The 9,404-nt window shown below is 43.0% G+C and overlaps 1 long non-coding RNA gene across 1 annotated transcript in view; it reads left to right on the forward strand.

The window, feature by feature from the left end:
• LOC109507855 (uncharacterized) overlaps nucleotides 1–9,404 on the forward strand; it is an 82,575-nt gene that overhangs the window by 72,784 nt on the left and 387 nt on the right. Inside the window, exon 4 of the long non-coding RNA XR_002166548.1 lies at nucleotides 6,895–6,973. This is a non-coding gene — a long non-coding RNA (uncharacterized LOC109507855). The remainder of the gene's footprint in view (nucleotides 1–6,894; nucleotides 6,974–9,404) is intronic.

The following is a 9,404-nucleotide window of genomic DNA, read 5'->3' on the forward strand; positions in this document are numbered from 1 at the left end:
GCGAGAGAGGAAGCCATGTCACATGGCCACCTTTTGTATTCAGCGCCCATAAGTCACCGTCTCTGCGTGGGGATTGATCCCGCGCCGGACACTCCCAGGAGTTTGATCCCGCAGATTAATGCAACAGGGATTCCCGGTGCGGGCCTTTGTCTCTCCACGCCCCCTAAATTTGTATCCGAGCAAAAGGTTGAGTTCCACGTTTATTTGGGTAATGAATTGCTGTAATTAACGCACCTATTGATTCCCCCTCAAAGGCCAGGCCGATTTTTAATTTAAAGGGAGTGGGAGTGTTAGTGAGAGGATGAGGAAAGGGGAAGCAGAGCCCCGTATAGGCAAAACAATTGCACTAGCAGAATGAGAGTGTAATTGTTCAATGAATCACATTTGAATACATTCAATTAAATCTTTCAGGTTGAGGGTGCGCGCGGTGTTATTTCACCTCGCGGCGTGTTGTAATAAAAATGTAAATCCTTGGAGGACATCCGAGAGCCGACGAGGGCGTCGCATCTCCGAGCTCGGGTGTCACGCTAATAACCACAATGCAATTTCCTCCCACAAACAGGCGAGAGTGCATTAGCATATAATCCGCCCGGAATTATGACCATACTAATCTCCATCACGTTGACCTCTCCGAGGAATTCTGCATCCTTGGCCTCCATCGCGAGCAGCTTTTGCATAGCTGTAATTGCTCTGTGTCATACAAAAAAAAACCCCTCAAAACAAAATCTGTTAGTTTTAGTCTGGATTGTGTCTGTGTATGATAAATGTGTGCTGTACAAATCTTGCAGGGCATCTTTAAATGCTCTGTACGTCCTTTGCCTCGCTGCGAGTGTGTGGCCTGTGTAAACACCTGGTCACACCTGACCACAGAACAATGAACAAAACTAGCGCACCATCTATTATTCCTCGTTGGCTCTCCCCTCAAGAATGCCTCCCTCGTGAGTAATTACAACAAGAGGAGCCTTTGACCTTTTGCTGTAGATCAAGGTTGGGGGAAAAACTCGGGAGCGAACTGGAATATCGTCGATACGTACGACTTGATCACACGTGTAATTGCAGCTAAGTACAAAGGCTGCCAATGCGGTCACCATAGAAACGAAGGGCGAGTGAACGCAATAGTTTCAGGATGACGACAAAAGACAGGAAACCATACAACTGTCTTTTTAGAAGTACTGTGGAGACATTTCAGTGTGGCGTCCATGTTAGCAATGGCGACGTTTCCATCGGACAGCATGGACATTAGCTTAGCACGCGGCTCAGAGAAGCGTGTTGTCATGTCTCTTCAACATGCTATTATTGGTGAAGTACACAGTTGTCGGCTGTATAGGTAATAAAATCAGTGGAGTATGGTCACGAGTACTTGATGTGTTTTAGAACATATACGGTACATTAAATGAGGAACTACTGAACAAAAAAATAACCTTATGCTAGCTTGCCAAAGTCGCTAATCAATGGTAAATTTCCAAATCTAAGCTTTGTTTCTTCTTTCAGTGAAAAATATATTTATATAGGTCAAAGCAAAGAACGTTTGCTTTTGGTCTGTCATCGTCTTAAGATTCAGGACTTGTGTTTCCTTGCTGCGTGTCCAGAAGCTCCTTTCTACAAAGCCTTAGAAGCAACTAAATTTCATCGTCTTAAACAAAGGTAGCGATTAAAGCTTTCCGACATGGATATGATTACCTAAGAAAACATATCGTTGGCACAATCACTCAAAGTGCACAAATCAGATACGATTCAATCAATCATTGCTAGCTAGGTGTAGCTTGCGTTCCAGTAACAACACTGGTAACAGAGCTGCTTACACATCTCATCAATAACGGAGCAGTACTTGAGTCAATTGCCACTCGCTTTTTTTTTCTTTTTTTTTTCTAACTGTTCTAAGAACAATTATGATGGCTAAAGATTTATTATTATTATCATGGCCCAGACTTTGTAAGAATGTGCAAACTAGGCGCGAGACCAATTAAGCAGACGAAAAACGCAATGACGCTATGCCTGGACTGCCAGAGCCAAGTAAGAGCTTGAAAAATGGCTCCTCCGCAATTCAATTAATCAGTTGTATTTTGCTTAATTTTGTTTGACGTTGGCAGAGGAAAATGTCCTCTGGGAGTGTGTGTCCTTTGACCGTTAATGCTTTGGTAATTCTTTCATCGGTATGGCCCATGATTGAAACAATCAGTGTGTGTGTGTGTGTGTGTGTGTGTGTGTGTGTGTGTGTGTGTGTGTGTGTGCTCATTGATTGCATTTTTTTCCCCTTTTTACTCGGTGGATGCATGCGCTAACATATCATGAATCTACCTTTCATCTATCTGTGTATGGCAGTGTGTGTGTGTGTGTGTGTGTGTGTGTGTGTGTGTGTGTGTGTGTGTGTGTTTTTTAATTCAGCCAGTGAGTATACATGGTGATCGCCAAGCCACACACAGCTATGAGTGGAAGCTGATTAACCTTTCCGTCCCCGTAAACGTGGCCACCGTGGCTCCCCTCCTTCCCAAAGCTTTGTTCAGAACCGAGATGTTGATCTCCGCTACGGTGATGAATTAAGAATCGCGTGGCAATTACAAAACCCCGTTTCAGCTTTGCCACACAGGTTTTTGTTTGCGTTGCTGGCTTTCACCTGGAATCCTGAGGCTCCTTGCTCTTCCTTAACTTTGTTTTCTCTGACACAGATTAGATCTGCCACCCCATTACAGATTCATTTTCCTAATTTTTCATGTCTGCGCTGTGCCCCATCTGCACAGGGCTGATAATTGTGGGGACCAGCCCTGGTGATTAACATCAGCAGAATTAATTACGCCCGCCATTAAGGCTCCAGGTTGCACACAATGATCAAGAGAAATTAACTTTTTCCCAGCCTCCTAAATCATCTCACCTTCAAGTGGAGTGATGGCAAAGAGACAGGACGGGAGTTGCGGACCCCACTTTTTTTTTAATTTTTTTTTTTTAACCAAAACATGAAGTGACCATCGCGCGCCCCAACCGCACGACTCGCGGCTGATGGCTATCAATTATGCTGCCTTATGTGGTGGGATGACTGAGAGGTGTCCAGGGCCTAGTGACTAATGGACCTGGGCTGAAGCCACCCTGCAGCAGGGAGAGGAATGTTTTTCTAGCCAGGGAGCACCAGCCAGATGCTGAGGGGTTCGCTTCACCTGCTTGAAACGCACACACGCACATGCACGCTCGCGCCGTTGGATTCTTGCACACCGCATTTGACTGAGCACACTGTTGTGGAGTAGTCATGTGACTCTACTCAGACAGATGAGGAAGAAACTGGAGAAGAAAAACACCACAAGCTTTGGTTTTTAAACTTCAGTTTCCATCCATAGCATTATCCATACCACTGGAGCCTTTCCCAGCTGACTTTGGGCAAGAAGTGGGGTACACTCTGGCGTGGTTGATAGCGAGCGGAGTCTTACTTGCTGGACTGTAATGCCCTCGCGTGTGGGGAAAGGAGAGCCACAATGCTGTTTTCAATCATCGATTACTCACTCTTTGCCAAAGAACCACTGCCTAAATACAATTCAGTTGTATTTTACTTTTTCACTTCAATAAATTTGCGTTTCGTCTACTTGAGGCGCTAAGTATTTTTTCGGCGATATTTTGTGAAAAACGTAGACAAACCCAGGTACAGTACTGTTCCGTACATCAACACAATGAGCACACTCATATAGGAGCTGCTGTAGGCACCAGCTCACGCCCAGCCGCTCACACGCAGACATGCCGATATCACGCCATACCATCAGGCCACGCCTCAAAAGGCATGTAAAACAGATACTTCAATACCAATTGTCAGACACATACTTTTACTTGTCTATCTCTCTATCTATCTATGAAATATGTGGCACATGAAGCATTTTCATGCAACGTAGCAATCTCATGAAATTTAGATGACCCGATGTATTGGAACAAGAAATTCATCTTTTCAGGATGTAGTGTTTTTACTGTCCAAAAGGTGAACACGGCTAAGGCTAATGGAGCGACATGCCCCCAAGGCAGTAAGAGCAGTCATAATGTCAAGAGGAGATAAGCAAATTGCATTTGCATCTTATTGACTTGTCAAGGTTAAGTAGTGTGTGAAGTAATGTGCTAGGGGGAAGGTAGCCAAAACTCTCCATCCTTCTCATTGCCCCCCCCCTTCTTTTTTTTGTGACTATGGAGAAGCAAGCACAAGAGGAAGAAGAGCGGCGTCTTTCCTTTGTAGCTCCATCGGCCAAAAAAAAAAAAACCAAAGACGGAGAGTTTTGGCAGGCTGTCGGTCATGCCGGGCAGACAGGAGACGCCTGTTTGCGTGGGGAGGTTTTGACTCTCTGCTCTCGTTTAGACTGATTTGATTTAGCTCTGCAAGATCTAATTAAGCTGAGACCCAAAACCTCCTTGGAGTTTCACCAGCCATATTGTGGATGTCTGCCTTTGAAAAATGACCCTGAGCAATCAGGCTAGTGTATTGTACTGTGTGTGTATTTTTATGTCCTGTACATGAGTGGGACCGATGATAGTAGGGGGTAATTCTGATTTAGGAGGATTTTCTTTACCACACATTTTGCATTTATTGATTGATTTGCAAAATGGCGTCCAGTAGAGTGCTTAGCAATTAGATTGGAGCAACAACCGATGTAACGTTTATGCCGCAGCTTCCCTAAAATAACTGCCATCTGTTTTTTCATGCTAATGAGAGGTTTGATGTTAATTTCTGACTTTTAAGAGAAGACCAGAAGGCCAAAATTGGCCTCCAATTTTCCTAATTCCTATTCAGCATGGTAAAACTCTAACATTTGAAGAATGCACATTCAAACTGAATCGTCCTTACTCGTTTTTATGACAGGCGGTCTAATAATTCTATTTTTGGAAACACTGTATCTCAAAATCTCTGTATGTCACACATAAGAGTCCCCCTGTTTAGCTTTCGAACAGCCTTGGGGTCGTGATGTACATGTCTCAATTTTTTTCGTCGGTCTCTACTGTGCCTCACCAATTCTGAGCCAATAACGTTGCTGGGAAATCTTGTAATATGACAAAAATAAATGATAGCAGCAATTCTGTTGCTCTACATCTGCTCTGTATTGAAGTGTAATAATGAAACACATGTGATGTTGGTTGTTTGGGATATTTATAACATTGCTGTGGGAAGTTAAGACTGTCGTGTTCCTCCTTTGTAGCTCAAGTGTTAAGTGCTCCACTATTTTAGACCCCCACTCTGGCAATGGCTGGTATGTGTATGTGGTATCCACGATTCATGAGTAGCCAGCAAAGTGCAAAATAAATGGACAGAATGGGTACGTATTTCTCATGTGACTTACCCCCCCCCTCCCCGCCCAAAAAGAAAATAAAAAAATAAATAAAGTTGTGTCCCATGGTGATTATCACATGACTTCCCCCTTTCCTCTAATAGTCCCGTGCTTGAATGCCCTGTGAAATCCCCTGGACAGAGTGCAGTCAGCATGTTTCGGAAAAAAAAGCACAGGAGGCGCAGTCTCATTAGTTCTTATCGTCACTCCAGCACTGATGATTTTATAAGGCTGAAAGACCAGTCAGCGATTACAGAAAGAAAAACAACCCCACCCCTCAGTCCCCCCCCCCCCGCCACAGCATTCGCAAAGACAGTTGTTCTCAGTGTTTACAAGCATTTTGACGCCACGGATTTCATGTAGAACAATTTTACACACCCCGACAGGCCACTGAACACGAATATTAAAGCATAATAAAATGCATAATGAATACGACTCTTCATAAGGCGGGATGAGTGAGAGCCTTGGGCTTTGATTCCTTGTGGCTAAGGAGTTTTGAAGGCATCATGCCTCCTTGGAATGGAAGTCACTATACAGAATGATGCATTCATTTCGTTTTGTCTTATGACTGCCAAGTTATGGTCACTTTTTTCTAGGGTTAGGCAAGGAGAGCCACAGTTGCTAGTGCACTTTCAGTCATTTATTGAGCAGGACATTAGCCGAGGGGTTACGTGGCGCTTTGTATTCCGATAAGAATGAAAAACAAATGTGCCATACGATCACTTCAATCGAAATAAACAGGTCAAATCTGTTTGGATTTTCATTCAGATTCACGGGGGGGGGGGGGCGTATGTTCCTTTTTGCAGTCCAATAACAAGTCATGTATACGGTTCAGTTGGAATAGCCAGGCTGCGTACTGTCTGAGCATGACCCGTCCTGGCATGAATGCGTAAAAAATATGGTGGCTTCCAACCAGAGTTGGTCTGCAACGAAGAGCTTCTTTGTAACTACTTGTAAATTGTTTTTCTCAAGTTGTAATTTTTTTTTAATTTATTGACATCTCAGTTGAAATTAACTGTAAAACCGAACAGAAAAAAAAAATTACACTCATTGTACAACATATATTTAAATACGATAAGTAGTTTGTAGAGTTTGCCTATGCTAGCATTCAATGGAAAACGCTGTTGACCGGCTAGCAAAAATTTTCATTTTACAGGGATTAACCTGCAAATAACAAAAATGTTGCATGAACACATAGAGGCAGGTAATATACTAATTGTCATGGACATATATTCTTTCTAATCGCTACAAAAACAAGTTAGATTGATAAAATTCACCACTTTGTTCTTCTACTCTTTTTATCTTCGTGTATCTCCTTGCATGCACCACACTGCCCCTTAGAGGCCAAAGTGCACAAAACAGGTATTACATTTTTATTGCTATCATTTTCATATATTGTTACTTAACTTGTTGTTCTTTTCTGGTTGTTCTTTTTAGTTTTGGTTGTTGAATAAATGCTACGTTAGGAAATCAGTGAAGAATCGTGTTTAGTATTTAAAAATCAATCAAAACAATTGTGATTCTTCTTTTTCCCAAAATCAGCCAGCCTTAAAAAAATCCCTGGATTTCTCGACGGTAATTTAGCCATGCGTTTCTGTATCCACCCCAGGAACCTTGTAATGGTCGGAGTGAGACAGTCCAGAGAGTGTCATGGAGTGACATTTACTGCCCTTTCTGTGAGGAAACAGGTAAGTAGAGCACAGCATCTACAAAGTAGTCCCCTTTGACACCGGCACACCACAAATCAAGGCTGAGAGGACAGGCCAGAAAGAGAGCAAGAGGGCCAGTGACACAAAGGTGCTTTACACTTTTAGCCCTGGGACATCTGGGATATGTCTGCTTTTATTTTTTGTTTTGTTTTTTTTTCTTAATTTGTTTGTTTGTTTGCCACATTATGAAATCAGATCAGCGTATGTTTGCTTTAAAGTCACTATGTTTGCAGTCCACTTTCGGCAATGGTTGCCTTCCGCAACGTCGTGGGAGGTATTAGCCTTTATTGAAATTAGCCGTCCGAGTTTCACTTATTAGATAACGCTTCCTGTATTAGAGTGATAGCAGGCAGATTTACAGCTGTGTGTAACCGTAGGGCCGTGCTCATTAAATAGAGGATGCCATCACTCCGCGCCACCGCCGCATGCTATATGTCGCGCGTATCCTCTACCACCCACCCTCTCATATCCACAACATCCTTTAAATCTGTCATTGCCATGCCAAACGGGGGTTGGGGGGTGGGGGTTCCACTTTCAGCAGCCCCCACGCCTCCCGAGCAGTGCTTGCATTCGCATTCATGCATGTGGTGGGCACATATCGAGGGTGACACACGGGTGTGTGAGTGGAACATTACACACACGTGAGCATCATACGCTGCTCATTGTGTGTGTGTATGTGGGGGGGGGGGTGTTGCGGACGGATGTGGGGCCCCGTCCACATGGGGAGAGGTGCAGGCGTGACGCTCATTACCGAACCAAGTGTGTACACGATCCTGATAAGCAGAACAGGACAAGATAAGGAAGGCACGCCGCAACAGCTGCAACAAAGTTCATTCAGATATTGAGATGCCTCCACCAGATGAAAGTACATCCCCAGCCACAGGTTAAAAAGTGTGCTGAACAAATTTGTTAGACCGCCACCTGCACCCGATCGGCTCCAAGAGTGTAGAGCACGCTGCTCGGTTAATTTGGCCTCCAATTTGGCTATAAAAGCGTAAATTTTCACACATTCACAAAATGTGTGCTATTTCTCCAGCTAATTTCACAGTATATTAATTTTTTCACGTAGTTTTCATCTTGCACCTTTTCTCAAATGCACATTTATTCCAAATGCATGCCATGTTATTTGCCTGGATTGCAAATACAAAAAAAAAAAACAACCACAATGTGTATCCTGAAATTAAAGTGAAATGAATTGATAGTAATAATATTTCAACTACGGTATCTGTGTGAAAAGCCCATTGAAATTGTGTCAGGGTCCACTTGTAAAAATGACCCCTGCCGGCACTGGCTATTAAATTACATTAGTCACTGACTCGTCGGACCATGCACACTCTATGATTGGTTCTCTATAAATGGAATATGAACTCATTCAAAAACAGACGTATCAATAATATCTTGGTTAAAAAAATGTACATAAAAATTTTAAAAAAGGGCTCACCTCTATAAATGGAATATGAACTCATTCAAAAATAAAACAGACATATCAATAACATCTTGGTTAAAAAAAATGTACATAAAAATTTTAAAAAAGGGCTCAAAACGTTGTCAGTACGACGCCGTCCAGTTTTACAGCAATAAACAATAAACATTGTTTAAAATGTGCATTATCTTCATGACTAAGATTTTCAATTTGACTCTCAATTGTTCCTCATGAAGTGGATGTGGATGTTGGATCATCGTTTTGTCCAATCAGATTTCGGCTTACAGCTGTTGCCATGTCCATCTAATTTGCCCGTGGACTTCAGATTCTGTCGCGCTGCTTCAAATTGCAACCGAAACTACATTAGCAACACGTCTGTTTTCTTCAACCGATCAGATTTCAAATTCTTGGCAGTCCGTGGCCGTCAATGACATCATCGTTTTTCTTTTTCTGTGATTGGTCGGTCACAACAAGCCAAGTGTGAGCAATCTGTATCGATGCTGAGTATTTTCTTCTTGTCGTATCGTGATGCAAATGCTGATTCTGAACAGCTCCCGATGATGTCCTTTTGCAGGCTGTCATACTGCAGTTTTGTGTGAGATTATTGTACTTTGACGTGATAGCGCTGGATTAAGTCGAGGTATTCCATTCAGACAGCTACAAAAAATTGCACGGCATGCCACCGGTTATTTGTGGTATTTTACGGTTTAAATGCTATCAACACTATTAAACTGAACTGGCATCAGGCAGTAATATGTCTGCAAGAATTTTGGCTGTTGTTCCCCTGCTCTCTGTACATCAGCAACATGATCATTGTGCCCGATAGGAAAGACGAATGCCTGTTATTGTTTGCGGGATGACAGTGTGCTTCAATCAGGCCCTCTTTGCTCCAACCCCAGCTAGAGCCTTTTAAGTGCTGAGTCAGTTAGCGCCTTTTCCGATCCATCACGCTGGCTTTGTAGTGGGCAGGTGTATTCCCACAACCCC

This window comes from Hippocampus comes, unplaced genomic scaffold, assembly GCF_001891065.2.
Source record: "Hippocampus comes isolate QL1 unplaced genomic scaffold, H_comes_QL1_v1.1 scaffold359, whole genome shotgun sequence".
NCBI lineage: Eukaryota > Metazoa > Chordata > Actinopteri > Syngnathiformes > Syngnathidae > Hippocampus > Hippocampus comes.